Below are 18,877 nucleotides of genomic sequence, written 5' to 3'. Positions count from 1 at the left end.
AGTCAATGTCTGCTTTTTTTAACCATCTACCAATAGGTGCCCTTCTTTGCGAGGCATTGGAAAACTTCCCTGTTCTTTGTGGTTGAATCTGTGTTTGAAATTCCCTGCTCGACTTAGGGACCTTACAGATAATTACATGTGTGGAGTACAGAGATGAGGTAGTCATTAAAAAAATAAATGTTAAACACTATTGTACACAGAGGAAGTCCATGCAACTTATGTGACTTGTTAATAAGCTCATTATTACTCCGGAACGTATTCAATCTTGCCATAACAAAGGTGTTGAATACTAACTGACAAGACATTTCATCGTTTCATTTTTAATTAATTTGCAAACATTTATAAAGCATAATTCCACTGACATTATGGGGTATTGTGTGTAGGCCAGTGACACATTCAAATTTAAACCATTTAAAATTCAGGCTATAACAACAAAATGTGGAAAAAGTGAAAGGGTGTGAATACTTTCTGTAGGCACTGTATGTCATGGAGGGTTCTAGGAAGGAACCCTTCAAAGGGTTCAACCAAGCACCAAAAAAGGTTACCCTATGGCGACAAACCCAAACTAATTATAACCTTTTTTTCTAAGAGAGCACTGCGGCCCCGTCGATGTGGATAGGGGTATGCACCCACCCGAATAGCTCCTTGGTCTTGGTGACGTTGAGGGAGAAGTTGTCGTCCTGGCACAACACTGCCAGGTCTCTGACCTCCTCCCTGTAGGCCGTCTCATCGCCGTTGGTAATCAGGCCTACCCCCGTCGTGTCATCAGCAAACTTGATGGTGTCATACGTGGCCACACCGTCATGGGTGAACAGGGAGTACAGGAGCTACCATGTTATTGCCTACTCATACCACCTGGGGAAGTCCAGGATCCAGTTGCAGAGGGAGGTGTTCAGTCCCAGGGTCCCGAGCCTGGTGATGAGCTTGGAGGGCACTTTGGTGTTGAACACTGAGCTGTAGTCAAACAGCCTCCTCACATAGCTATTCCTCTTTTCTAGGTGGGAGAGGGCAGTGTGGAGTGCAATTGAGATTGCATCCTCTGTGGATCTGTTGGGGCGGAATGCAAATTGGAGTGGGTCCAGGGTGTCTGGGATGATGTGTCCCATGACTACAGGTTCATCTGCCTCACCTTAAGCCCATTCTTATGGGAAGCTGCTATAGACCACCAAGTGCTAACAGTCAGTATCTGGATAATATGTATGAAATGCTTGATAATATTAGGTGATATCAACAGAGCAGTATTGTGTCTGGGTGATTTAAATATTGACTGGCTCTCATCAAGCACTTTTTGCCAGTCCTGTCTGGTACAGCGACAGTGGTTTGTGCCTATAGGCTACGTTGTTGCCGGTGATGTCTGGTGAATACCTGCCTTACAACAGGCCTACAAGCCCTCAGTCCAGCCTCTCAGCCTATTGCAGACAGTCTGAGCACTGATGGAGGGATTGTGCGTTCCTGGTGTAACTCAGGCAGTTGTTGTTGCCATCCTATACCTGTCCCGCAGGCGTGATGTTCGGATGTACCGATCCTGTGCAGGTGTTGTTACACGTGGTCTGTCACTGCGAGGATAATCAGTTGTCCGTCCTGTCTCCCTGTAGCGCTGTCTTAGGCGTCTCACAGTACGGACGTTGCAATTTATTGCCCTGGCCACATCTGCAGTCCTCATGCCTCCTTGTAGCATGCCTAAGGCACGTTCACACAAATGAGCAGGCACCTTGGGGAACTTTCTTTGGATGTTTTTGGGAGTCAGTAGAAAGGCCTCTTTAGTGTCCTAAGTTTTCTTAACTGTGACCTTATTTGCCTACCTAAGCTGTTAGGATCTTAACCACCGTGCATGTTCATTTATTGTTTATGGTTCATTGAACAAGCATGGGAAACAGTGTTAAAACCCTTTACAAAGAAGATCTGTGGATTTACTTGGATTTTTACGAATTATCTATGAAAGACAGGTTCCTGAAAAAGGGAGTTTGCTGAGTTTAGAAAGTGTGTGCCATCAGGCCTGGAGGAAAGCTAAACTCATTCCGCTACCAAAGAATAGTAAAGCCCCCTTTACTGGCTCAAATAGCCAACCAATCAGCCTGTTACCAACCCTTAGTAAACTTCCTGAAAAATATGGATACAATCCTATTTCACAGTAAACAAATTGACAACAGACTTTCAGCACGCTTATAGGGAACGACACTCAACAAGCACAGCACTGATGATTGGCTGAGAGAGATTGATAATGATTGTGGGGGCTGTCTTGTTAGACTTCAGTGCAGCCTTATTGACCATAGTCTGCTGCTGGAAAAACTTGTGTTATGGCTTTACACCAGCTGCTATAATATGGATAAATAGTTACTTGTCTAACAGAACACAGAGGGTGTTCTTTAATAGAAGCTTCTCAAATATAATCCAGGTAGAATCAGGAATTCCCCAGGGTAGCTGTTTAGGCCCCTTGCTTTTTCAATCTTTACTAATGACATGCCACTGGCTTTGAGTAAAGTGTGTCTATGTATCTGGATGCCTCAACACTATACATGTCAGCTACTACAGCAACTGAAATGACTGCAACACTTAACAAAGAGCTGTAGTTAGTTTCAGAATGGGTAGCAAGGAATTAGTTAATCCTAAATATTTCCAAAACTAAACGCATTGTATTTGGGACAAATCATTCACTAGACCCTGAACCTCAACTACATCTCGTAATGAATAATGTGGAAATTGAGCAAGTTGAGGTGACTAAACTGCTTGGAGTAACCCTGTATTGTAAACTGTCATGGTCAGAACATATTGATACAACAGCAGCTAAGATAGGGAGAAGTCTGTCCATAATAGAGCGCTGCTCTGCCTTAACAACACTATCAACAAGGCAGGTCCTACAGGCCCTAGTTTTGTCACACCTAGACTACTGTTCAGTAGTGTGGTCAGAAGCCACAAAGATGAACATAGGAAAAATTGCAGTTGGCTCAGAACAGGGCAGCACGGCTGGCCCTTAAAAGTACACGGAGAGCTAACATTAATGACATGCATGTCAATATCTCATGGCTTAAAGTGGAAGAGAGATTGACTTCATCACGCCTTGTTTTTGTAAGAGGTGTTGACAAGATGAATGTATACCCCACAAGACATGCCAGAGGTATCTTCACAGTCCCCACATCCAGAACAGACTATGGAAGGTGCACAGTACTACATAGAGCCATGACTACATGGAACTCTATTCCACATCTGTACTGCTTGCATCAGTTACCTGTCAGGTAAAAAAAAAAGTACAAATACACCTTATGGAACAACGGGGACTGTGAAGAGACACACACAAAAGGTACAGCCCCTGCCACGTGTTGAGTGTCGGAACCGGTTTAATAGGATTCCACCTTGTTCCAACGTGATTATCTCATGCCCTCAGATGCCCTTATAAAGCACACAATGCCTCTATTGACTAGAGAGCACTACTGTTTAAATTGTGGTCAACATACAGTCATGTGATCAATATATTTTACAAATGGCAACCAAGATGTATACATAAAATGTAGCCTTGTTTTATCTGCATTTTGTGTGTGTATGCATATAGGGATCTCCTGAAATACACTGTTCCAAAAATGTGACCCATGTGAACATCACATGATTTGATGCACACACCATATTCATGAAGACAGGCAGCCAGCCTTTCAGCCAATCTCAGGACGAGGCACAAGCTCACAACAACACGACTGGCCAGGGATTTCACCATGCTCTCCGGTGAGGCTTGAAATCTAATTCTCAGGTAATACTTTCTCCATTGGCCTTACGCAGCATTCTTACTCTGGACTCAAACAGGATTTTCTCCCGTCCCAGAAGACTGGATTTTTTATTTAAATCTGACACAATAAAAGCTCAAGAAAACAATACACAATTTGATATCAAAGTTCACATCATTGTGTAGAAAAAACAGACGATGAGTCATGTGGCTGTGGCTTGTTATACACTGCTCAAAAAAATAAAGGGAACACTTAAACAACACAATGTAACTCCAAGTCAATCACAATTCTGTGAAATCAAACTGTCCACTTAGGAAGCAACACTGATTGACAATATATTTCACATGCTGTTGTGCAAATGGAATAGACAACAGGTGGAAATTATAGGCAATTAGCAAGACACCCTCAAAAAAAGAGTGGTTCTGCAGGTGGTGACCACTTCTCAGTTCCTATGCTTCCTGGCTGATGTTTTGGTCACTTTTGAATGCTGGCGGTGCTTTCACTCTAGTGGTAGCATGAGACGGAGTCTACAACCCACACAAGTGGCTCAGGTAATGCAGCTCATCCAGGATGGCACATCAATGCGAGCTGTGGCAAGAAGGTTTGCTGTGTCTGTCAGCGTAGTGTCCAGAGCATGGAGGCGCTACCAGGAGACAGGCCAGTACATCAGGAGACGTGGAGGAGGCCGTAGGAGGGCAACAACCAAGCAGCAGGACCGCTACCTCCGCCTTTGTGCAAGGAGGAGCCTGCCAGAGCCCTGGAAAATGACCTCCAGCAGGCCACAAATGTGCATGTGTCAGCATATGGTCTCACAAGGGGTCTGAGGATCTCATCTCGGTACCTAATGGCAGTCAGGCAGTTGTTGCCTTCTCACCAAGCTGCTTGCCTATTGTCCTGTAGCCCATCCCAGCCTTGTGCAGGTCTACAATTTTATCCCTGATGTCCTTACACAGCTCTCTGGTCTTGGCCATTGTGGAGAGGTTGGAGTCTGTTTGATTGAGTGTGTGGACAGGTGTCTTTTATACAGGTAACGAGTTCAAACAGGTGCAGTTAATACAGGTAATGAGTGGAGAACAGGAGGGCTTCTTAAAGAAAAACTAACAGGTCTGTGAGAGCCGGAATTCTTACTGGTTGGTAGGTGATCAAATACTTATGTCATGCAATAAAATGCTAATTAATTACTTAAAAATCATACAATGTGATTTTCTGGATTTTTGTTTTAGATTCCGTCTCTCACAGTTGAAGTGTACCTATGATAAAACAGACCTCTACATGCTTTGTAAGTAGGAAAACCTGCAAAATCGGCAGTGTATCAAATACTTGTTCTCCCCACTGTATATATAAATATATACTTTTTTTTCTTCGGTCACCCATTTCATGGCTTGGTTTTTTCTCTGACATGCATTGTCAACTGTGAGGCCTTATATAGACAGGTGTGTGCCTTTCCAAATCACCTCCAATCAATTTAATTTAAAATCAGGTGGACTCCAATCAATTGTAGAAACATCTCAAAGATGACGGAAACAGGATGCACCTGAGCTCAATTTCGAGTATCACAGAAAAGGACTTGAATACTTATGTAAATAAGGAATTTGTTTGTTTTTTTATTCTAAAAACTAATTAATTGGGATGTTTGTAAGTTACTTGTTTACTTATTTTGAACATAATGTACAAAGGACTGCGGTTACTCACCACGGACTAGCATAATCCTTTTTTTTCTTTCACGACTCTGACGAGCCCGAATGGAAGGATATACTGCTTCCTCGGGAACAGGCCCTGATGCCGTCATCTGCGTGAAGAGGAGACGGAGAAAGAGGGGCCGAAGGGCGGGCAGCCTTCTGAGAATTCGTAGGCGATTGAATAAACCCCCACTTCCCTCAATTCTGCTAGCAAACGCGCAATCCTTGGAGAATAAAATCGACGAGTTAAGCGGAAGATTATACTAACAACAGGTAATTAAAAAATTTAACATCTTATGCTTCACGGAGTCGTGGCTGAAAGACGACAATATCAACATACAGCTGGCTGGTTATACGATGTACCTGCAGGATAGAACAGCGGCGTCTGGCAAGACAAGGGGCGGCGACTATGTATTTTTGTAAATAACAGCTGGTGCACTATATCTAAGGAAGTCTTGAGCTATTGCTCGACTGAGGTAGAGTATCTCATGATAAGCTGTAGACCACACTACCTACTGAGAGTTTTCATCTGTATTCTTCGTAGCTGTTTACATACCACCACAGTCAGAGGCTGGGACTAAGACAGCATTGAATGAGCTGTATTCCGCCATAAGCAAACAAGAAAACGCTCACCCCGAAGCGGCGCTCCTAGTAGCCAGGGACTTTAATCCAGGGAAACTTAAATCCGTTTGAAAAAAATTCTAATCAGCATGTTAAATGGGCAACCAGAGTGAAAAGATCTCTGGACCACCTTTACTCTACACACAGAGACGCATACAGAGCTCTCCCTCGCCCTCCATTTGACAAATCTGACCATAATTCTATCCTCCAGATTCCTGCTTACAAGCAAAAATTAAAGCAGGAAGCACCAGTGACTAGATCAATAAAAAAGTGGTCAGATGAAGCAGATGCTAAGCTACAGGACTGTTTTTCTAGCACAGACTGGAAAACATTCCGGGATTCCTCCAACGGCATTGAGGAGTACACCACATCTGTCATTGGCTTCATCAATAAGTGCATTGATGACGTCATCCCCACAGTGACCGTATGTACATACCCCAACCAGAAGTCATGGATTACAGGCAGCATCCGCACTGAGCTAAAGGCTAGAGCTGCCGCTTTCAAGGAGCGGGACACTAACCCGGAAGCTTATAAGGAATCCCACTATGCCCTCCGACGAACCATCAAACAGGCAAAGTGTCAATACAGGACTAAGATCGAATCATACTACACCAGCTCTGACACTCGTCGGATGTGGCAGGGCTTGCAAACCATTATAGACTACAAAATAAATCACAGCCGAGAGCTGCCCAGATCCTTCAGACAAGCTGAACTACTTCTATGCTCGCTTCAAGGAAAATAACACTGAAACATGCATGAGAGGACCAGCTGTTCTGGAAGACTGTGTGATTACGCTCTCCGCAGCCGATGTGAGTAAGACCTTTAAATAGGTCAACATTCACAAGGCCGCAGGACCAGACAGATTACCAGGACGTGTGCTACGAGCATGCGCTGACCAACTGGAAAGTGTCTTCACTGACATTTTCAACATCTCCCTGTCCAATCTAATACCAATATGTTTTAAGCAGACCACCATAGTACCTGTGCCCAAGAACACAAAGTTAACCTGCCTAAATGACTGCCGACCCGTAGCACTCACATCTGTAGCCATGAAGTGCTTTGAAAGGCTGGTTATTGCTCACATCAACACCATCATCCCAGAAACTCTAGACCCACTCCAATTTGCATACCGCCCCAACAGAGCCACATATGATGCAGTCTCTATTGCACTCCACACTGCCCTTTCCCACCTGGACAAAAGGAACACCCATGTGAGAATGGTATTCATTGACTACAGCTCAGCGTTCAACACACTAGTTCCCTCAAAGATCATCAATAAGCTAAGGACCCTGGGACTAAACACCTCCCTCTGCAACTGGATCCTGGACTTCCTGACGGGCCGCACCCAGGTGGTAAGGGTAGGTAACAACACATCCGCCACGATAATCCTCAACACAGGGGCCCCTCAGGGGTGCGTGCTCAGTCCCCTACTTAACTCCCTGATCACTCATGACTGCACGGTCAGGCACGACAGCAATACCATCATTACATTTGCCGATGACACAACAGTGGTAGGCCTGATCACCGACAACGATGAGACAACCTATAGGGAGGAGGTCAGAGACCTGGCCGTGTGGTGCCAGGACAACAACCTTTCCCTCAACGTGATCATGACAAAGGAGATGATTGTGGACTACAGGAAAAAGAGGACCGAGCACGCCCCCATTCTCAACCAACGTGGCTGCAGTGGAGCAGGTTGAGAGTTTCAAGATCCTTTGTGTCCCCATCACCAACAAACGACCATGGTCCAAGCACACCAAGACAGTCGTGAATAGGGCAAGACAAAACCTTTTCCCCCTCAGGAGACTGAAAAGATTTGGCATGGGTCCTCAGATGCTCAAAAGGTTCTACAGCTACACCATCGAGAGCATCCTGACTGGTTGCATCACTGCCTGGTATGGCAACTGCTCAGCCCCCGACCAAAAGGCACTACAGAGGGTAGTGCGAACGGCCCAGTACATCATTGGGGCCAAGCTTCCTGCCATCCAGGACCTCTATACTAGGCGGCGCCAGAGGAAGGCCCTAAAAATTCTCCAACTACCCTAGTCATAGACTGTGCTCTCTGCTACCGCACGGCAAGCCAAGTCCAGGTCCAAGAGGCTTCTAAACAGCTTCTACCCCAAAACCATAAGACTCCTGAACATCTAGTCAAATATCCACCCAGACTATTTGCATTACCCCCCCCCCCCCTCTTTACACCACTGCTTCTCTATGTTGTCATCTATGCATAGTCACTTTAATAACTAACTAAGTCCATGCAACTTTGTGACTTAAGCACATTTTTATTTAGGCTTGCCATAACAAAGGTCTTGAATACTTATTAATCAAGACATTTCAGCTTTTAATTTGTAATAATTTCTAAAAACATAATTCCACTTGGACATTAATGGGATATTGTGTGTAGGCCAGTTCTAGCTGTAAATTCTAGCTGTAGCACAACAAAATGTGGAAAAAGTAAGAGGGTGTGAAGAGTTAGAGATGAGTTCCAATACAACCTACTGTTCACCCCAGCCTGGAACAAGAGTAACACACACTGTTCATTAGAGATCTGTAAATGACTAAAAGCATGCAGGCCAGACCAGGCCAGGCCAGACGAGATGACTGTACTAAGAACTCTCTGTCTCTGCCCTGAAGACAACAGTACAAGCCTCTAATGAGACTCTTTAATGAGTTGTTAAATTGAGGGACTGGCCTGTAGGCTAACGTTTGCGCTGACTCTCTGATCGATAAGCATGACATTTGCGTTCTCAAACATCTTCTAATTACATTTCAACCGGGATAGATGAGTATTCCAATGTGGTTGTTTTCTATGGGAAATACCCCTTTGTGCACTTTGGGGAAGAGATGGGGAGAGGCTGGAGAGATGCCTATTGATTGATTGATTGATTTGTTTGTGCTGTGCCTCTGGTGATAGCATGCGCTGCCTGGCTTGGGGCCGGCTTTCCTCAGCCATCAATTAAGCCTGGTGACACCTTTACCATCTTTAACATCAATCCTGCCCCTAAGAGTATCATAGCAACTAGAGCTCTGGGGGGGGCGTGGCGGGAGGCGGGTCTCCAGCGGGACCCTGGGGTATTGAGAGACACGCCCCACACACACACTGCTGTACAATGTGTACATGAAGCTGTATATAACCATCACTGACCACTAATTCTAGCCCTCATCTTATTTCTTTGGACAGACATCTTGACACACAAAGACAAGAATGATAGCTATGCTATCTTCCACTCCATCAGTCTGCTGGGCTCCTCGGCTGTGTGTAATGACCCTCTTCTGCCTGTCTGATATGTCTCCAGAAGGGGCCAGAGCACTGGGATCATTTACACATGCAATTACTGCAGCAGGACACACTGTCTCAGGACTACACCGTTGAACCGCTGACCCCTCTCTGTACACACTCACGGTTGTCTCATTGGGGTCAGACGGCTGATCATGCTGAGGGAATCTGACACTGACATTAATGTACAAACGCAATGGAGCACAAAAACCAAAGCGTATGACAGTTGTTGGTGCTCATCCTTGCATGAGCCCAGACCCTGCAGCAAGATATGTACTGTCCTTTAGAGGAGCTGGACACCCCCACTCCAGTCCTGTCCATTAATAAACACAATCCTGACAGGATTCCAACACACCCCAGCCCAGACATTTCACAAGGTTCCTGGACTGAATGAATACAAAGAAAAATAATCCTTTATCAGTGTTATACTCCCTCTCCAGTCCTGGCTGGCTGTTCCATGTCCACTCTGTTATTCCTGCTCAACATCACATTCTCCTGTTCCACTGACTGCACAGCACACTGGGGCACCATATGGCTCCACGCTGCTCTAGTTTCCTCCCAGAGACTGCAGCTGCCCAGCAACTCAGACAGGCAAGTCAGAGCCAAACCCAGTATGTAGTGTGTGGCTGTGGCTTGTGGTAGGGCAGGCTACCTGTACTAATGAGCAAAAGGGAGGAACCTCCTGAGCGCGTGGTTCTCTTTGCTCTGTCGTGTTCACTAGGGGGTACAGGGGTCTGAGCCATGTGGATGGGCCAGAGCTCATTTAGGACCCCCACAATAGGTCATGCAACACAGAAGATGGAGAGAAGAGAGGGAAAAATATGGGAGGGGGTGGAGAGAAGGGGACCGTTAGATGAAAAGAAGATAAACACTATGAATTTGACTCTAATCTCTCATTTTCTCTCCAGCATGGGAGGCAGGATGGAATGCTGCGTGTTATCACAACCTTGCATAACCATACGACAAAATAGCTGTGGCTGAAATAGCCGAATCCACTCATTTGAAGGTGTGTCCACATACTTTCTTTTTTAGATGGTGTATTTAGGCTATATCTTGATGACTTTGACAGTCATTATGATTGTGAACCCAGATTGCATCTGATTCTACACATTTCTGACACTTCATGGTGGTGCATCGCCAAACTGACAAACATATTTTATACATTTTCACTGATCTAACTGTGTACATAACTCTTTGAAATGTATCGCTGCAGAATGGATAAATATTGCCAGTCAAAAAGGTCACTTCCTTTCCTGTCTGTCCATCCTTCAAAAGTCATGTAGAGTTGTATGACTAGACATGTGTAAAGTACTATGGAAGTGCACACACACACACCGAGAGAAACCAAAGCTCTTAGGCCGCCCAGAGGCTAAAATTGTCTGCATTGGTGGATGATGACATCTGACCACCCACATTCCTCCAGAGCAGGTTCAATCGCATGTGTAGCATAGCCCTGACTCTTTCTTCCGCTCTCTATCCCTTTAACCACCTATCCGTCTCCGTCTCCTCCACTCTGGATCTCCTGCTACATCAAAGTTAATAAAAAGCAAGTTCGCAGTTCCTCCTCCTATTCCCAAATCCCATTGACTAGATCAAAGCTGACCGGTCATGCCTGTCTCCCATTCTCAGACATCACAGTCAGAGTCTGCTTCTCATTTAGGCTTGGACATAAACAAAATTCAGTTATGGTTTGTTTGATGTCGTCTCCAACAGTGATGAGAAAATAATTGATACAGTTACATATCGCAACATTATAACATCGATAGTTTGACTCCAACTATCGATTTGTAAAAAAACAGCTGCTGCTGTTAGATAGCGTTAGCTAGAGCTAGTCGGCTGTACCTGCGCCAGGTATTTTTCAGCCTATAGCTTGTTCTCCATCTTGTTTGTAAATAATGAGACAAATGGCTTTCGGCACTTTTATTTCCCTGACTAATCAAAACAAAATTTTATCATGCTCTCTCGTCTCTCTGCAGCAGACACATAGTGAGCAATCTGTCTGGAACTTAAAATTGCAATAAAATCACAGTATCGAATTGCAATACATATAAATGTATGAATCACCATACATATCGTATCGGCACCTAAGTATTGTGATAACATCAAATGCTGAGGTCCCTGGAAATTCCTGGCCCTAGTCTCCAATAATGAAAGAGTATGCAAAAGCAAAATGTAAACAAACCGTAGTTGACAGTACAGTTCTCTCTCTGGAGCCTAAATACAGAGTTTGCATTCTTCGAATGGGGATTCAAATATATTACCTGTAAAGAAGGCAAGTCAGAGTGATCTATCATGGTCTCGATAAATAAAACAACGCCCCTCCCCAAAAAGAGAGAAATGTCATCATCAGCAGGTAGAGAGAGAGACTAAGGGAGAGAAAGAGAGATGGAGAGAGAGAGAGAGAGAGAGAGAGAGACTAAGGGAGAGAAAGAGAGATGAAGAGAGAGAGAGAGACTAAGGGAGAGAAAGAGAGATGAAGAGAGAGAGAGAGACTAAGGGAGAGAAAGAGAGATGAAGAGAGAGAGAGAGAGAGACTAAGGGAGAGAGAGAGAGATGGAGAGAAAGAGAGATGAAGGGAGAGAGCGAGGGAGATGGGCTGGTCCATTTTTAGCCTAGTGAGCCTGTCTAACTTGATATTTTTTGTGCTAGAATGATAATTGTGGCTAATAAATGGGGGCCTCAAGAAAGAAAAAAAAATGGTCCAGTGTTTCAGAACTGCCCGAGCCGATTTCTGTTCCCAGTCCCCCCCTGGGAGAGAGCATTACTAGCCACAGACACACACTGTAATCAGATCCTATGCTACATACTTCACAGCACACATCCCTGTTCCCTCACACACACTGTATACTGCCCCATTGTCAAGTCACTGTCTACTGCAGTGATACATCACACACGACCCCTTTCACATCAGCATTGAGATGAGCCGACAAGAGCCAAAACAGATGCCCTTCCGTTACGGTCAACAAAGATCAATCAGTAACAGGAGGGTTCAGTGTAAGAAGGCCTTCTTCCTGAGATGAAGTACAGTTGAGCCAGAGGCAGAGAGACAGGCAAGCACCCTGAATGACTGTCAGACAGCAGAGCCTGAGCAGGTCTGGGACAGGGGCAGGAATCTAAAGCATTTGGTTGTGATGAAGGCAGGGAGGGCACAGCGTTTACAAAGAACCTGCCTTAATATTAACATGATAGTGAGGCTGAGGGTATCCAGGAAGCTGCTGCTGTACCAGTTACAGTAAGAAATCCATGATCCAGCTCTCTGTTAAAACACGCAGGGATGGGCTTCTCTGGGGGAGGATATGCCAGGTTCTCTTACCCAGTCAAATCAGTGCACAGCTAAACTCTCACACTTGTCAATGTCGCACAGCAGCAGTTTGAAACATGAGATTTGAACATGTTAGTTCGCAGTCCATGGTTTACAGTTCAAAGCAGAACCACATCTAGGCTAAACATTGTGAATCCTAGAGAGAGGAGTTGAGCTGTGGCCCAGTGTCCCAAGTGTGTGTGGCTGTGGGATTCCACTGTGGCCGCTCCAGCTCCCTCCACAGGGATCTGGGTGTCCATCTGTTCCAATAGTGTTTGGGTGCCAGCCCGCTATGACTAATGAGCTATTAACCACTGCTTTACCGCTGGCTTCCCCAAACAACAGACTCTACCACAGACACAACTGACTAATCCAAAACAGACACTACCACAAAATGGGACTCACTCGCCCAAAACCTTGCCCAAGAACAGACACGGTTGCCTTGCCCCAAAACAAAACACCATCGCCAAGACTTCAGCTCACTTTTTATGACTGCTCTGCTCAACCTGAACTGCCAACAAAAATGCATCGTCCATGAAAACATCACTAAAACCCAGAGTGTCTGTAAAACCTTCCTCCGCTCTGCTTCTCTGCATTGCAGGCCTAATAAACTGTCTCAGAGCTGGGCATTGAGTCCCAGCACTGTCTTAACACTACATCTGAGGATGAGAGTGTTTCTGAGCTGCTAACGTCAAGTTGTTGATATTGCGGCTTACCTCCAAACATCAAATAGAAGTGAATTGGCCTCCGGATAGAAACATATTAACATCATTGTTTTATCAAACAAGGGAAGGAAAGCTAAGTTATTGATTTGACTTGAGTATGAAACTGGATGCACTTACTTACTGTAAGTCGCTCTGGATAAGAGAGTCTGCTAAATTACTGAAGTGTAAAAATGTCTTGTGCTGATAAATAATAAAACAAGTTCCCACTGCTCTCTCCAAAAACAGGATGTACAGAATACTGCTAGCTGGAAAACAGATCAGAAATGAAAAAAGTCTGAAAGTTATTAGGAAGCACAGCGGAGAGGAGGCAGAGAGGAGGGAGCAGGAGGAGTACTGTAGTCTCCTGTCAGTAGTGTCAGTGTGGATTCTCTGCTCCTCGCCAAACGGCGGGAGGGAACAATTATGCAGACGACGTTCTGCAGCCGACACAACTGAGGATGCACTGCATCAATCACACAGAAAGCCTGCAGGACCGCACACACGACCACTCAGACACAAACACACACCACTCCTCACCCAGTGGCAGAGAATCTAATCTCCCAGTAGCTGTCCTCTGCTGACACTGATGCCTCTCATTAGCATGAATACACCAACCCACCAATCACAACAGGGCACACCTAGGCAGTGTGGGTATGGGGGAACATATTGTGATGTGGGGGGAATGCAATAATCCCCTCTCCAGCAAACAAGAAATGAGAGGCTGATCAGTCCTACAGAAGAGCAGGGTGATGTGGTGTCACCACTGACACAGGTGAGAGAGAAGGGGTTGAGTGAGAGAGGTGAGTAAGAGAGAGGTGAGTGAGGTGAGGTGAGTGAGGTGAGTAAGAGAGAGATGAGTGAGTAAGAGAGAGAGAGTGTGTGAGAGAGAGAGAGAGAGGGGGGTGAGTGTGTGAGAGCGAGTGGTGAGTGAGGGGGAGAGGGGTACGTATGTGAGACAGAGGGGTGTGAGTGAGACAGAGAGAGGGGTGTGAGTGAGACGGAGAGAGAGGGTTGTGGGGAGGTGAGAATGCAATAATCCCCTCTCCAGCAAACAGGAAATGAGAGGCTGATCAGTCCTACAGAAGAGCAGGGTGATGTGGTGTCACCACTGACACACAGAGACAGGTGAGAGAGAGAGAGAGGTGAGTGTGTGAGTGAGAGAGGTGAGTGTGTGAGTGAGAGGTGAGTGTGTGTGAGTGAAGGAGGTGAGAGAGGTGAGAGAAACCATGACATCATTTTCTGGAATTTTCCAAGCTGTTTAAAGGCACAGTCAACTGACCCACTGGAATTGTGATAAAGTGAAATAATCTGTCTGTAAACAATTGTTGGAAAAATTACTTGTGTCATGCACACAGTAGATGTCCTAACCGACTTGCCAAAACTATAGTTTTTAACAAGAAATGTGTGGTGGTTGAAAAACGAGTTTTAATGACTCCAACCTAAGTGTATGTATGTAAACTTCCGACTTCAACTGTATATCAATGATGTCGCTCTTGCTGCGGGTGATTCCCCGATCCACCTCTACGTAGACGACACCATTCTGTATACATCTGGCCCTTCTTTGGACACTTAACAAACCTCCAAACGAGCTTCAACGCCATACAACACTCCTTCCGTGGCCTCCAACTGCTCTTAAATGCTAGTAAAATGAAGTGCATAGTCTTCAACCGATCGCTGCCCACACCCACCTGCCTGACTAGCATCACTACTCTAGACGGTTCTGACTTAGAATATGTGGACAACTATAAATACCTAGGCGTCTGGCTAGACTGTAAACTCTCCTTCCAGATGCACATTAAGCATCTCCAATCCAAAGTTAAATCTAGAATCAACTTCCTATTTCGCAACAAAGCCTCCTTCACTCATGCTGCCAAACATACCCTCGTAAAACTCACTATCCTACCAATCCTTGACTTTGGCGATGTCATTTACAAAATAGCCTCCAGCACTCTACTCAGCAAACTGGATGTAGTCTATCACAGTGCCATCCGTTTTGTCACCAAAGCCCCATATACTACCCACCACTGCGACCTGTATGCTCTCATTGGCTGGCCCTCGCTACATATTCGTCGCCAAACCCACTGGCTCCAGGTTATCTATAAAAGTCTTTCCTAAATAAAGCTCTGCGTTATCTCAGCTCACTGATCACGATAACACCCACCCGTAGCACGCGCTCCAGCTGGTATATCTCACTGGTCATCCCCAAAGCCAACACCTCCTTTGGCCGCCTTTCCTTCCAGTTCTCTGCTGCCAATGACTGGAACGAATTGCAAAAATCACTGAAGCTGGAGTCTTATATCTCCCTCACTAACTTTAAGTGTCAGCTATCAGAGCAGCTTATCGATCGCTGCAGCTGTACAGCCCATCTGTAAATAGCCCATCCAAACCACCTACCTACCTCATCCCCATATTTGCTTTAGTTTTTTTCTGCTCTTTTGCACACTAGTATTTCTACTTGCACATCCTCATCTGCATATATTAAATTGCTAAATTGGAATTACTTCGCCACTATTGGCCTATTTATTGCCTTACCTCCTTACTTTATTTGCACACACTGTGTACAGATGTTCTATTGTGTTCTATTGTGTTATTGACTGTACGCTTGTTTATTCCATGAGTAACTCTGTTGTTTGTGTCGCACTGCTTTGCTTTATCTTGGCCAGGGCGCAGTTGTAAATGAGAACTTGTCAACTGGCCTACCTGGTTAAATAAAAGGTGGAATAAAAAAATACAGTTTTTAAAAAGGCTTCAAGATCTGCCAACTGCTCACGTGGACAGGAGAATGCTATCGTCCCGAAGGCTGTCCCATGATCTACTGTCCCAACAATGTTGTGAAGCTGTAGTTTACAATGAGTGTCTGTGAATCCCATCAGCAGTCTTCTTCTCCTCATTGCTCTCTTTCACCTTCATCCCCAGAAGGGAGGAGCAGCAGTGTATTGATTTCTGCAGGTCAGACCCTGCCGGATTCACCTTCTGTACAGTATCATTGGGAGGCTGTTCTTTGTCCACCGGGTAGAAGCCTCAGCCAGATAGTGGCCCTTTCCAACCTCAGTGAGGGGTCAACCAAGCCGCTGAGCATTGCTGACAGCCTTGCTAGACTGCAGAGTCAAACCGAAGAAGTCATTGCCTCTGCGATATTCTCCCACACCATAATTGTAGATCAGTTCATCCACAAAGTCATCATCCTCTGGCCCAAAGCCGACCATTTTCTTGCTCCATTGTCCATCATAAGGGCCCTTACAAGTTGCCTCAAACTCTTTGCGACGCAAAATCTTCATGCCGAGCACATCTCGGTAAACGGTGGCCGTTTAGCTTCTGTCACCCAGTTTGAAAATGAAATGCAAGGCTCGCCTCAAAGCCAATGTAATCCATGTGAGTTTGCTGTGTACTATACGATTGTATATCACGCTCAGTTTGTCTACGTTGATTAAGAATCCTTGCAATTGATTGCTGTATAGAAAAGAGAAAGGAAAAACAGTAGAGAAACAAGACCGAGAAAAAACACCCTGATGCATGATCATTATTATTGTTTTAATTCTCTCTTAACCTGACCACGTTTCCCACTACCTTCTGCTGCCGTAACAGCAGTAACACATTTCCTCAAGCGGAAACGCTTCTTCACAATCAACTGATCTAACCCCACAGTCTTCTGTAACACCACAGCTGACCTCACAAACTTATCAACATCAAAGAAATATGCCAATTTGACAGATTTACCAAAAGTCTGATCCAGGAACCCATTTACCTCCTCTAGATTGTAAATAGAGTCGTCACCAGCTGCTATTGTATCAAAAGAGATGTCCATATCCTTCTCCTGATCCTCCTCAACTGAGGCTACAGACCCCTCACTCCCCTCAGCCACATCCCTCTGAACACTCCCCACTTGCACCCCATCACTCATACCGGGCATCTCCTCCACTACCAGGGAGACTAGCTCCACCTGAACCCCATCACTCGTACTGTGCATCTCACCAGTCTGGGGAAATGGTTCCCAAAATCCATCCTTACCTCCAACAACAATATTTTTCTGCTGCATAACATACACTATGTTCCCTTCTGGTACAAGCTGCAACTCAGTACCCTCAACACGGACAACTTGTTCCTCAGCAACAGGTGCTTGTGGCTGCTCTACCACTGTCGGCCCACCTCTCCCTACATCAGTGGGCCCAGGTGTTACGAGGACCACGTGTCCCTCCCTCCGCATTCTCCCTTTTCGGGCAAGCATGTCGCTTATGGCCAACATCCCCACACTCAAAACAGTGTTGACTACCCGTACTAGCATAAGCCATATACAGTCTGTTGTCATACTTGACTTTAAACAATACCTCCAAAGTCTGATCCGGTGAGTCCAAAAACAAACACCTGTCGCCGAAACATAACCTGTTTCAGAGCCGGGCGTTTGAAACGACATAACCTGTTTCAGAGCCGGGCGTTTGAAACGACATAACCTGTTTCAGAGCCGGGTGTTTGAAACGACATAACCTGTTTCAGAGCCGGGTGTTTGAAACGACATAACCTGTTTCAGAGCCGGGTGTTTGAAACGACATAACCTGTTTCAGAGCCAGGTGTTTGAAACGACATAACCTGTTTCAGAGCCGGGTGTTTGAAACGACATAACCTGTTTCAGAGCCAGGTGTTTGAAACGACATAACCTGTTTCAGAGCCGGGTGTTTGAAACGACATAACCTGTTTCAGAGCCAGGTGTTTGAAACGACATAACCTGTTTCAGAGCCGGGTGTTTGAAACGACATAACCTGTTTCAGAGCCGGGTGTTTGAAACGACATAACCTGTTTCAGAGCCAGGTGTTTGAAACGACATAACCTGTTTCAGAGCCGGGTGTTTGAAACGACATAACCTGTTTCAGAGCCAGGTGTTTGAAACGACATAACCTGTTTCAGAGCCGGGTGTTTGAAACGACATAACCTGTTTCAGAGCCAGGTGTTTGAAACGACATAACCTGTTTCAGAGCCGGGTGTTTGAAACGACATAACCTGTTTCAGAGCCGGGTGTTTGAAACGACATAACCTGTTTCAGAGCCAGGTGTTTGAAACGACATAACCTGTTTCAGAGCCGGGTGTTTGAAACGACATAACCTGTTTCAGAGCCGGGTGTTTGAAACGACATAACCTGTTTCAGAGCCAGGTGTTTGAAACGACATAACCTGTTTCAGAGCCGGGTGTTTGAAACAACATAACCTGTTTCAGAGCCGGGTGTTTGAAACGACATAACCTGTTTCAGAGCCGGGTGTTTGCAACCCAACTGGACAATCTCAACAGAACTTACCAATTTCTCAAACCGCAATAACTCACGCTCCAAGAGCTCATTGGGAATAAACAACGGTACATTCAACGCATAAGCAACGTTTACAAAGCCTACCTCCTCTCCTTTGGCGACCAGAAACTCCTCCACAGTGACAGTGGCTTCAGTAACACACTTAAAGCTGTGCCGAAGTGACAGGGATGGCGTCCCCATGTGGGTCGCCATCCCCGCCAAAACCAGGGAAATTCCGACAAGAAATACAATATACTTAATTCAACCACAAAAAGAAAAATAACCTTAATCATGCGTAAAAAAAAGGCAA

At 45.4% G+C, this 18,877-nt stretch overlaps 1 protein-coding gene and 1 pseudogene across 7 annotated transcripts in view; both read right to left on the bottom strand.

Moving 5' to 3' along the window:
• magi1b (membrane associated guanylate kinase, WW and PDZ domain containing 1b) overlaps nt 1-18,877 on the bottom strand; it is a 211,485-nt gene that overhangs the window by 169,835 nt on the left and 22,773 nt on the right. The window lies entirely within an intron of this gene.
• Nucleotides 585-16,950, bottom strand: LOC139536487 (glyoxalase domain-containing protein 4 pseudogene; annotated as a pseudogene).

This window comes from Salvelinus alpinus, chromosome 12 (genome assembly GCF_045679555.1).
Source record: "Salvelinus alpinus chromosome 12, SLU_Salpinus.1, whole genome shotgun sequence".
NCBI classification, from domain to species: Eukaryota; Metazoa; Chordata; class Actinopteri; order Salmoniformes; family Salmonidae; genus Salvelinus; species Salvelinus alpinus.
The sequence above is the reverse complement of the archived record's forward strand: the minus strand, read 5'-3'. Positions and strand labels throughout refer to the sequence as shown.